Source organism: Fukomys damarensis, unplaced genomic scaffold, assembly GCF_012274545.1.
Source record: "Fukomys damarensis isolate Sample0158 unplaced genomic scaffold, DMR_v1.0_HiC HiC_scaffold_25, whole genome shotgun sequence".
NCBI lineage: Eukaryota > Metazoa > Chordata > Mammalia > Rodentia > Bathyergidae > Fukomys > Fukomys damarensis.
Genome location: NW_022900937.1, coordinates 20,492,484 through 20,504,689, shown reverse-complemented (window position 1 = coordinate 20,504,689; position 12,206 = coordinate 20,492,484). Strand labels below are relative to the sequence as shown.

The 12,206-nt window shown below is 51.7% G+C and overlaps 1 long non-coding RNA gene across 1 annotated transcript; it reads right to left on the bottom strand.

Moving 5' to 3' along the window:
* LOC104864547 lies at nt 1–1,380 on the bottom strand. Its single transcript, XR_780937.3, has 3 exons — nt 1,258–1,380; nt 528–1,077; nt 1–39 (listed from the first exon to the last, which is right to left on the bottom strand). It is a non-coding gene; the product is annotated as an uncharacterized LOC104864547 (long non-coding RNA).
* Nucleotides 1,381–12,206: the final 10,826 nt, after the last annotated feature.

The following is a 12,206-nucleotide window of genomic DNA, read 5'->3' as shown; positions in this document are numbered from 1 at the left end:
CAGTGAGTTCAAAGCCAGCCTGAATTACATAGCCGGACCCTGTGTCAAGAAACAAATGAACAGAAAAGTGCCTCTGGTCTTCCCTAGCACTGGTGAGGAGGCTCTGAGGCTGAAGGCCCCTGGAGTCAGTGGTGGCATCAAGATGGGCGCCTGCTGCTGCAACTTGAAAGGGAAGCACAGGGGCCTGCAAGGAGCACCAGACTCTGGGGACAGCGACCCCACCCAAGGCTGGCTCTGGCAGGTCCATCCTGACTCCCAACCAGACAGCACCAGAAGTGCTGGGTCGGACCCACAGAGGTCAGGAAAGACCTGGTCTGAGGTCAGAGCAAGGTTTGCTCCGTGGGCAGGGACAGCATGGCGATAGTGTCACCAGGCTTTCAGGAACCCAGAACACACACTCGGAGCCCCTAGGACCTCAGGTCCACAGCATGCAGGCCACTGCAAAGCCGCCGCCACCTCTGTTCCTCCCTCAGCCTTCCTCATGCCACCACAGACAGCCATGTCCAACTCTGGGGGTGCACCCTCACCTGGGGAGCACCGCACCGGGCCCCTTCCGGCCAGTCCTGATGCTGTGTAGCCCTGCGCCAGCTCCTTCCCTGCTCTGAGTTCTGTCTCCTCTGTACAGAGATGCAGAAGGGACGGCCTCACCTTCCTCCGCTCTAGAGATACACAAGTCGTGTTCTTGTCGTTGTTCTGTTTTTCCGAGACAGGGTCTTTCTATGCAGTTCAGACTGGCCTTGAACTCATTATGGAGCCCAGGCTGGCTTCAAACTCTCAGCGAACCTCCTGCCTCAGCCTCCAGAGGTCTGGGGTTACATGTGTGGGAAACCACACCCAGCTTCCACAAGGATTTATAAGCAGAGACCGGAAGGCAGTCTGAATTCCTCTCAGGTATGAGAGGGGGAAGCCAGACTCGCTTTGTTTACTCTTTCTGACCAACACGGCTGCTCGGGCCTCATGCTAGTTTTTCAAATAACTTTTTAAAAGCTCTTTTTCTTTTCCCCATACTTTTTAACCTCATACATCGCTTGAGTGCAGGATTTTGAGATCATCTGGGACAATATAGCAAGACCCTGTCTGGGGGGGGAAAAAAAGAAAAGAAAAGATGAAGGAAAAGGAAAAGGAAAAGGAAAAAGAAAGGGAGGGAGGGAGAGAGGGAGAAAAAAAATGAAAGAATCAACATTTCTCTCCACCCCAGCATATTTTAAAAACAGGTCAAGACAATCATGCCGATGTTTCTCGGCAGGAAACGTCTACCTTTGTCAGCATCCACAGAACTCGGTGCCCGGGGAAACTGAGGAGATGCGAAGTTTAAGCAAGGTACCAAGCACAGCCACAGAAGACCAGGCCAGAGGCTGCCACTGCACCTCCTTCCTCTCACCCACAGGTAAAATGAGAACAAATACTCCGGAGGGCAGGTTCATCCCCTTTGGAAGGGAACAATCCAAAGTCCAGACAGATCCAGGGACATAAAGGTGCTCCTTATGTGAAAAGTTAAAGCAGATTAAATGCCTGGCAATAAAGGATTAGTTAAGTAAACCATGCCACATCTAACGCTGGGGTATAAAATATCCTGTAACAATTTAAAGAGAGGTCCATAAAACTTATGGGAAATACATATGCTTTAACAGGGGGGAGGGATCAGGGCTGCAGTCCAGTTGAACACGCTGGATCCAACCCACTTTGACCTTTTTTAGCAACATTTCATCGAATTGGCAGTAAAATGGAGACATATAAAGCCCCAAGCCCAGTGTGGCCTGTGACACCAGGAGATAAGAGATTTCAACAGCTACCTGGGCTGGGAACAGTTGGGGGCAGAGTGGCAATGACTCAGCACAGAGAAAGCTCCACACCAAGCACTTGCAGCAGGGAGACCAAGGAGCAGCCAATGGATTTGTCTTAATTTCTGAGCGGCTCTGCACTTGAAAGCTCCAAGTCTGCAAAAATCCATGGTGTTGTGCAGAGCCAAAGGCACTACAGTTCGTTAAATGTCACCATTTGCAGCAGCTACCCTCCCAGGGACCCCTCCCAGCCTCTCCAGCGTCCTACACTGTGTCCAACGGCGAACAGGGCCAAGGAAATAGAAGATAAGAGAAGTAAACCCAAGAAATGCAGGCAGAAACAGCATTTCCAACACAGAATTCTGTACTCAGCCTGATCACAAGTCAAGGGCGATGGCAGAATACATTTCAGATTAATTAGCACCTTTTCTTAGGAAGTTACTATAGGATGTGCTTCAGCCAAACAAGAGGGTAAACCAAGTAATGAGAACCTGTGAGACACAGTAAATAGGGGCTCTCACCTTAGAAACTGGCCCAGCTGAAGATGACTGCTATGCCCTGGGTCTAGGGCATCCAGAGAAACCCAGACAGCAGAAAGACAGAGGTACAACTGCAGGCTAGAGATAGCAGGCACAGGGGTCCATTATGTTATTTCATACTTTTGGAAAGCAATGTATTTTTTTGTTTGTTTTCTTGTTTATTTTGGTACCAGGGATTGAACTCAGGACCCTGCGCCTGCGAGGCATGGCTGTCAGTGGTGGCATGAGGAAGGCTGAGGGAGGAACGGAGGTGGTGGCAGCTTTGCAGTGGCCTGCATGCTGTGGACCTGAGGTCCTAGGGGCTCCGAGCATGTGTTCTGGGTTCCTGAAAGCCTAGTGACACTATCGCCATGCTGTCCCTGCCCACAGAGCAAACCTTGCTCTGACCTCAGACCAGGCCTTTCCTGACCTCTGTGGGTCCGACCCAGGATTTCTGGTGCTGTCTGGTTGGGAGTCAGGAAAGGCAGCCTAAACTGCATAGCAAGACTGTCTCAAAAATCAAAATCAGGGGGGAAAAAAAATCAAAAAGTCAAAATCAGGGCCGGGGATTTAGCTCATTGGTTCTGTCGCTACCTTGAAAATGTAAGGTCCTGAGTTTGACCCTTGGTATGAAAGAAAGAGAGAGAGAGAGAGAGAGAGAGAGAGAGAGAGAGAGAGAGAGAGAGAGAGAGAAATGCAAGAAAGAAGGAAGGAAGGAAGGAAATAAAAATCAAACTGGGTGTGCTGGCACACTCCTGTAATCCCAGCACTTGGGAGGCTGAGGCAGGAGGATGGCCATGAGTTCAAGACCAGCCTGGGCTACATAGTGAGTTCAAGACCAGCCTGAACTATATAGACCTGTCTCAAAAAACAAAAACAAAATGATGTACAAAAAGGAGGGGGGGGACAGTATTTTCATAGTCATACTAATATAAATACAGATCCAAACGGTGATATAACATAGGTTGATGTGAAGAGAAATAGGGGTAGGAGCCTGGAAAGTAGCTAAATCCTTGGGAAAACAGCACAGCAAGGCATTAGAGGCATATAAAGATTACAGAAGCTGTGGCTTAAGGAGTTGAGATGTTTTCCTCTGGGGAGTGACAGGAGGGCTGAGGAGACCTAGGGCAGGAGGTGGCTGGCTGCTTGTGCATGAAACCTTTTAGAGTTATCTGATTTCTTAGAACTGCGTGCACATATTAATTGGTAAAAATTAATTTTTCAAAATTGCTTCTCTAGTCTGATCACAGCTGTCGGTAGTGTGCATGGTTCCGGAAACCCAGCTCCAAATCGAGCCCCAGTGCAGCTGCTCAGTGCAGAGAGCAGGACTTGCTACCCTGGTGGTTCCAGGCAGGGTCCAAAGCCCCATGGTTCCCTGTTGGATGTGTGCCTGTCTCTCTCACTTTCTGTCCCATGCCTGGTAGTTCCAGGATGCCCATATTTTCATCTCTGACTTCTTGAGGCTTCAGAGATGCTCTTGAATTCAGGTTTTCCCACCCCAGCCCCAGAGTCCTGGCAGTTATCTTTATACCCATGACCCTGCCACTGGTCTCAGCTGATTGGATCGCCTGATCCAAGCAGAGCCAATCCAGTTCTCTCTTGGGGAAACTTGTAATTGAGATGGAGACTGCCAGACAGCCTATCACTTCCTTGAGTAGTGGAAATGTAAATGCAGGAGCTGTGGGCTGGAAGATTTCCAACTCCTTGGGCATGAAGGGCAGACAGTCGGTCCAGAGGGAGAGAGAGAGAGCCTCAGAGAGGCAGTGGGGAAGCTGACTCAAGAGCCCAAAGAGTTGGTGTCAAGTAGAAAGACAGGCAAGAGGAGCAGGGGATTTAGCTCAGTGTTTCTGCTGCCTGCCTTGCAAGGTCCTAAATCCCTAAATTCAATCCCCATAACAAAAAAAAAGAAAAAGAGAGAGAGAGAGAGAGAAAGAAAGAAAAAAGGAAAGGACAGGCCAGAGAGAAGCTAGATGCTAATGTGTTCTTTAGGCCTTGAATTCTCAAGCTCCTGTTTCCTTCTGAAAGCCTCCTTTCCTGATGAATTTAGCTTGAATCCGTTTCTGTCACCTGCAGCTGGAAGAATCTTAGGTGACAACTAATCCAGCCCATCTCCCTAGCCTCAGAACAGGGAGTGGTGGACGTGTGACTCGGGCCCAGCACCTGCTTCCCGCCACCCACAGCCTCGGGTTTCCTCTGTTTGGTAGTAAACACAGGAGCGTTGTGGCTCACTAGGAAAGACGGAGGGGATTAAGTTTCTTTTGTCTATGATTTTCCTCTCACTGCCCTATTTTAGCAGGGGAACAGACCCGTGACCCATAGGCTCTTTTCTGGGACTTTTATTTTTGGTTCTGTTCTGAGGCAGGGTCACACTATGTATTACATACTGTTCTCTAACTCGCTGAGATCCTCCTGCCTCAGCCTCCCAAGTGCTGGGATTACAAGCACCCATCATTCTGCTCAGCTCTCTTCCGGAACTCTGAATCTTGAGCAGAGGCAAGGAAGAAGGTAGGGTTGGAGGTTCATTCAGCCCCCTAGGAGTGAGCAACCCTAAGCTAAGAGGCTAATAGGAAGCCACAGCTAGGGTGTCACCCTCTTTTTGTCTGGCTTCCCCCTAATTCTTCCATTAAGCTCATTCTGTCTTTCTGTCTGTCTGTCTGTCTTCGTTGACGCCACTTGTTGAGCACAGCCCCAGAGCTGGGAGGAGGAACAGGAACAGCCTGGGCACAGATCCTACAGCTCAGCGACTTCCTGGGCCACACTTCTTTGGGGACTGCAGGGACAGTGCTGTGCTTGTCAACAGTGGACTGGCAGGCAGTAGAGGCTTTGGAAACAAGGGCCAGCTGACCAGTGGTACCCAGCTGTGGGCTGGACAGACTCTGGGGCGGAGGGGACACCTAAAAGCAGGACTGCAGGTGCGAGAGGGCCGATGAGAAGTTGCTGTGGACACGGGGTTGCAGGCTGTGTGGCCTGGGAAGCACAGATCACATAGCTGGGCTGGGGAAAGATTGCCAGGCAATAAGTAGTCTTGTCTTTCTCCTATGAATGTCTTCTCTCTTTCCTGTCCCACCTTTGAGACCACCCTTCATGCCCTCCACCCCCCCGGATACCCGTGCTCACTTATTATGAGTCCTTCCATGTTTGTGCACACACCAGTGCAAACATGTAGGAGACTATGGCTACGTGTGCGTAGGCACACACAGAGGCAGCAGGTCTTGTGTTAATGTTTTCCAAATGTGGATCGCGTTACCCACATCTCTCAGCATCTCACTTTTCCCTCTCAGCATCTCTAGCCCTGTTCAACCATCGTGTACTAATTCATTCTTTTTAATGGCTACATAATAGTCTGTGGTTTATGTACCCACCTCTGTTCAGCAGTTCTCCTGACTAGTGGGCATACATCATTTTGCCTCTGTGTGTGTATGTGTGTGTGTGTCTGTGTGTGTGTGTGTGTGTGTGTGTGTGTAAGTACCTGCGTGGATGCACAAACACCACTCAAATAATGCTGCAATAAACTTCTTTGTACTTACATCTTTACCTAATGGAGCTTTTATTTCCATGGGCTACATTCCCAGGAGTGAAATTGCTGGGCTGATGGGAGTACATATTTTTTAAAATTTTTTAATAGATGTTGCCAGATTGCTTCTACAAATGTTATATCACTTTGCATTTCCCCCAAAACATAAGAGGGTGCGCTTTTCCCACATTCTCCAAGCCTGGAAATATCTCAAAATATGCACAGCCATAGCATTCAGATATCGGCGGATTGATGGACGCTTTTTTTCTCTTCTTTATTTCCTTCGCATTTTATTTTCCAACGTTGCCACCTTTGAAAAGAAAAAAAGTTGCATCGAATCTATCTTAGCCATCTCTGTCCCCACCCATGCAGACCCTCGGGGCCCTGGATGCTCTGTGTCCCTCACAAGGACCAGCTGTCCCTGGCTCCAGCAGGGACCTGTCGGCTCCGCCCAGCAAGGGAGGGGCCTAGAAGCCTCCATGGGGGGACTTGCCAGGGTCACCTACAGGGCAGGTGCGGCAGCTCCGCTGGGAAACCCCTAGCCGCGTGGTGTGGGGTGGAGGCTGGTGCTGTGCCAAGTCCCTTGGCTCTCTGAGCCTCCGCTTCGTGACCTGGGCCGTGGGTGACAGAACAGAACGGCACAGGGCGGTTTGGAGTGAGGTGCTCTGTACTTGCAAGTGCTTAGGAAAACGCCTGGCGCTGAGCTTTGGCTACTGCGGTTTGCTAAGTGAATAATGCTTGCCCCATAATGTCCGGGCGACACCCCAGCCCCCAGGGTCTTTCTCGAAGAGAGAGCAGCATATGGCACTGAGTCCAGGGCTTGTTGGGCCGGGAGCCTCCACCCAGCGTCCTTCACACTGTGCCACCTCTGTCCCCTTTCTCAGAGGACACCGTAGTGGTGTCTGGGTTTGTTTTCTTTCCTGCTGTCCTAATGGCTTCATGGCTGCCTGAGACAGGCCTGCGCTTGTTTAATGTTCCCTGTTTCCTCTTTTTTAAATGTTTTTTTTTGGGGGGTGTACTGGGGATTGAACACAGGCACTCTATTGCTGAGCTACATCCTCACCCTTTTTATGTTTTTATTTCAAGCAGGGTCTTGCTAAGTTGCCCAGGAAGGATTTGAGCTTGAAATTCTCGAACCCCTGAGCCCGCCTTGCACAGTCCCTAACTTGAATTGTGCCCTTTTATAAGTGCACGTGAAAGGGGAGCCTTGCTCCTGCCTCCTACGTGCTCCCGGCCTTGTTGGGAAGAGCACCTCAGAACCTCTGGGGTGCAGTGAGACCCTGGGGTGACCTCTCCCCAACATGGCCCAGGGCACAGGCACCTGGCATTCTGGGCGGAGCAGTGTCGACTCACTGAGTCCTGCACCAAGCGATGGTCCCCAGATGATTGCCAGCATCCAGAACCCCCTGGGAACCACACATGGCCTACACTTGGACCTCACGGTGGGCTGGCAGAGCCCCAGCACCTAGCTTTAGCATGGGTGAATCCCAGTTCATCAGAAAGATTCAATCTTTCACATTGGAGGTTTCACGGTGGTTCAAAATAATAAAGGGGCTCTTGGGGACAAATATCTGGAACCTGACCTACCTTGCTAAAAATTTAAAATTTAACCATCAAACAGAGCATGGTGTCACAGGCCTGGAATCTCAGCACTTAGGAGGCTGAGGCAGGAGGATTGCCATGAGTTTGAGGCCAGCCTGAATCACATGGTGAGACCATATCTCAAATAAACAAACAAAAATTGGATTGCATCTTGAGTCCCTCTAATCTCCATGCCCCACCACCACCCTGTTCTCCCCAACCCTGCCTAGGCAGGCACTTCTGTATTCTCAGGGCCATTTTTGCAGGATTTCCCCTGCAGGAGAGGTCCCGGCCCTCCTGCCCTGCCTCTAGCCCCCATCCATGAACCTTCCCCCAGGGTCTCCCAGAGGATGAGCAAGGAACTTTCTTCCTGGGTATCACCGAAAGCCATGAGTCATGGATACCACAGCACAGTGCTTCCCCCCATGCCTCCCAGCAGCCAGTTTAATCTGCCCTCCGGGAGTCCTGCCCGGTTCCTCCCCACAGATACAGTGGCCTCAGACCTCTAACATCAGAGCGGTGGGCTGTGATTGCTGAGGGCCACTCAGGAGGGCCCCTAGTTCCTGTCTGTGCTAATCATGTCAAAACAACTTCCCCGGTGGTTTGGAGGAGCTTGGTGACAAGAAGACATTGGCTGTGTTTCTGGAGACAGCAGGCAGTGGGCTGTTCTCAAGAAGCAATCTCTGTGCTTGGTGGAATTTGGCTTTTTCTCCTCTTCCTTCTCTCCCTCTTCTTCTTCTTCTTCTCCTTGTTTCTTCTTCCTCTTCCTTTCCTCTTGAAAGCAAAGAGCTGCTCCCCTCCTTGCCAAGGCTCAGTTGGCTTCGGGTGGCCTCTAAGACATGGGTTCAAGGCCTCCGAATGCAGTAGAGCAGCAGCAGTTAGAAGAGGCCACAGCTTTGCCACAGGATGGCCTTGGGCAAGGCCCCTCTGAACTTCTGTTTCCTTTTTTGGATAAGAGACAGTTGGATGAAATGGTCCCCAAGATCCTTGGCCAGGCAGCTGACCACCACAACTGCCCCTTACAGCTTAAAGAACACTTCCGGCCATGTGACTTCATGTGATGTGCACAGCACAGCCTCCACAACAGGCAGCAGGGGAGGGACAACTGTCTCCGTTGTGCAGCTGCGAGACTTGCCTGTGGTCACACATCCTGTGCACAGTGGAGCTGGTCCCCTGCCCCATGCTTGTCACCCCCAGGGCAGACAGGTGGACCCCGTGGTGCAGAGCCCTCCCCTTCATCCCTACCCAGGAGCTTTGTCCAAGCAAGAATCTGGGTTCCTCCTGCCCGTCTGGGTTTCTGCTGAGATTGCTGAGCTCAGAAAGGGAAGTGAAAGGGTGCCTGTCCCCTGACACATCCCGAGAGTGCCCTACACATGGGGCTCAGCGGGCCTGGGGAGAGCCACACCTGTGCTTCAGGCCATCCCGAGGATGGGTCTGTCAGAAAGCAGGCGCCAGCTGGTCCTGGGCATGTGGGAGACATCATCACCACCCAGGCTGCTGCCAAGGGTCCTTGAGAAATTGTCACCTGCTCCTCCAGGGCTGGTGAGCGGAGAGGTCACAACAGCGTGAGGAGTGTCCCCTCCCTGTCCCTGCCCCATGCGTCTCCCTGCCCCTCTGTGAACCCAGCCAGAGCCCTTTGGGGTCCCGGAAGTCCCCACATTCACCCCTCAAGGCCCAGGCCCTCCGTCCCACACTCTTCCAGACCTCAGAGTGAGCAGTTGGCTCCAGGGCACCCTGCACCCACCATGTGGTTGTGACAGACACAGCTGGCAGGGCTGGCTGGCTGCGGGGAGGGCCGGAGATGCCTCGACTTCCTGTCTGAGTGGCACCTGCTGACTCTTCCCAAGGCTGAGCTTAGGGGACCCCACTTCTGGGCACTGTCCCCGCTCCAGGAGTCCACCTCCTTCCGCAGCGGAGAGAAAAACCGCTTTGTCAGGTCTGCCATGTCTGCCGCTGTTTTCCTTTCCCGGTTGACACAGGGAAGACCTGGCAGCCTGCGGAGCCCAAGCTGGGTCCCGCTCTTTGAAGTGCAAACATGGCCCTGTGTGCTCTGGGCCCCTCTTGCAGGGCCATTCCTAGAGACGAGCAGGTTTGGAAATACTTCACTCCCTGTTTACACTGGGAAGCCGAAGAAGGAAGAAGCCGTACATGCCCAGGTCTCTGGGGGTCAGTGAGTCACCTCCAGAAACCACCAGAAATGCGGCTCCCTCCAGCCCTTCCTCAATTTGTGACCTCTCCCCTCCACCACCAGGGGTCCAAACTTTCCTGCCCAGGCCGTGGAGAGCAGGGGCTCATCTGAGCCCACGACTCTAAGAAGGAGTTGCCTGAGAGGCTGAGGTAGGAGAATCCCGAGTTTCAATTCAGGCCGGGCAACTTAGCGATTTAGCAGGACCCTGCTCAAAATTTAAAAAATAAAATAGAAAGGACCAAGAGTGCAGTGAGTGCAAAAGCCCTGGGTTCAACCCCCAAACAGGGAGGGGAGGCAGGGCTGACCCCAAGGAGAGAAGGGTCAGGGTCTCCAGAGAAAGTGCAGGACAGTGTGCAGTGAGAGTGGAGGCCTCGAGGCTGGGACGTATAGGGCAGGGGAGAAGCCGCCCGTTGGAAGCCTCCATCCTACAGAGTGGCTGGAAACGTACACTGAGCATGGGACTTCGTTTGAAAGAACACATTGCATTGCCACGAATCCCCCTTGCTTGAGATGCACTAATCCTGCCACTTCCTGCAGCAGCTCTGCAAGTCCTCTTTCATGAGTGTCTTAGCTGCACTGCCAGAGCTGCCTCGATGTCCTCCCTACATAGACTCTAAACGTTTCCTTTTATTTTGACCTCGGAGAAGGAGCAGCAGGTTACACGGTGCCGGGCCCAGTGGCTTGAATGTGCTGTCGCGTTTTACCTCACGGAAACGATTGCGTTTGATCAATGAAGGGTGAGGAAAAATACGGTGGTTATTTAAATTTTAAAAATTATGACAGTAACACATTGCCTTAATCTCCCTCTCAGTACTTCAAATGCTCCCTTTCTTTTCTGTTTTTGTTCTGTTTTGGTTTGGTTTGGTTTTTTGAGACAGGGTCTCACTATGTAGTTGAGACGGACCTGGAACTCACTATGTAGCCCAGGCTGGTCTGGAACTCACAGAGATCCTCCTGCCTCAGCCTCTCTAGTGCTGGGATGACAGGGTGAGCCACCACGCCCGGCTTCCCCCTCTCTTCTAACGTATCCACTCCATCACTCTTGGCAATTGTCTTTCTTTTTAATAAGTACCCGGTGATCACATTCCTATGTGGAGTTTGCACATTACACGACACATCTTAGTTCCTTTTTTCATTCCCTTCCCTTCCCTCCATCTACCGGGTCGTGGGGACCTCACAGAGATCCCCCTGCCTCAGCCTCTCTAGTGCTGGGATGACAGGGTGAGCCACCACGCCCGGCTTCCCCCTCTCTTCTAACGTATCCACTCCATCACTCTTGGCAATTGTCTTTCTTTTTAATAAGTACCCGGTGATCACATTCCTATGTGGAGTTTGCACATTACACGACACATCTTAGTTCCTTTTTTCATTCCCTTCCCTTCCCTCCATCTCTTGACCCTGCCCCCCTTGAGGAAGACTTATCTCCCTATTTCCTAGTATCTGTCTTTTCTTTTGCTGTTTATTTATAATTTAGGCTTTTCATATAAAAGAAACCATGTGATAGTTAAACTTACGTGTCTGATTTACCTCACTTGACCATTACAGTCTCAAGTTGCCTCTGTTTTCCTACAAATGACTCAAGTCTCTCTTTCTTGACAGCCGAGTAGTACTCCACTGTGTGTTAATACCGCTTTATCCACTCATCTTTTGATGGGCGTACAGGCTGCTTCCAGGGTGCACGTATTATGAGTTGTGCTGCTATAAACATGGGTGTGCATGGATCTCTGTAATTCGATGCCTTTAGTCCTTTGGGGAAGATACCTAAGAGCTGGGCCCAGTGGAATTTCTAGCTCTAGTTTCGTGAGGGATCTCCACCTCTGATTTCCGCAGTGGAAGCCATCTCCACTCCTGTTTCTTCGGGCTCACTCAGAGCCCGTCTGCTCCTAGTTTGCACAGAGAGTCCCATGGAGCCCTGGACCATAAATGACGAGACACGGTCTGAAGCAGGCATTCAGGCAACAGGGATGGAACAGCCGAAGCGAGGGGTGGAGGGAGAGGGGCACCGCTGGGCTCGGGGACAAGGCTGGGCCAGGACCCTGGCTACTGAGGGTGGACGCATTCCTGTCACTCTGAGACTCAATGTCCTCATCTGAAACCGGGCCCGGGCCCAGCAGAAAAGTGGAGAAACTAAAGGTGTCAGGGCACATGGGCCCCCTGGGTCAGCACTGCTGTGCCAGCTGCTGCTTTGGTTATGGGGGGAAAGGCGTCACTTCCTGGGTCAGCAGTTCTCAAAGCTGCGCATGCGTTGGAACCCCTCACTCAGACCCGGCTCTGCCTCTCGGAGCTTCTGATTGAAACGCCTGGAGGTTGGCATGGGCATCAGGACTGTTGTAAAGCTATCCAGATGACTCCAACATGCAGATAAGACTGAAAAGCCCTGTGCCAGGAGAAACTGTACCCACCTCACCTGGAGGGAGGCAGCTGGGGAGGCTCCTGTGGGAGTGGCCGGGATGGGGCCCGGCTCCATCTGGAGGCCAGGGTCGTGCACACTGAGCAGCACACTTTGGGGAGCCTTCTGCCAACATGGTTAATTCCTTTGAAGCTTTGGCTCATAAGGGAATAAAGTTCAATTATCTGGAAAACTCACTTACGCAGAGCTCCTCATCCCCTGACAGCATGGGCTA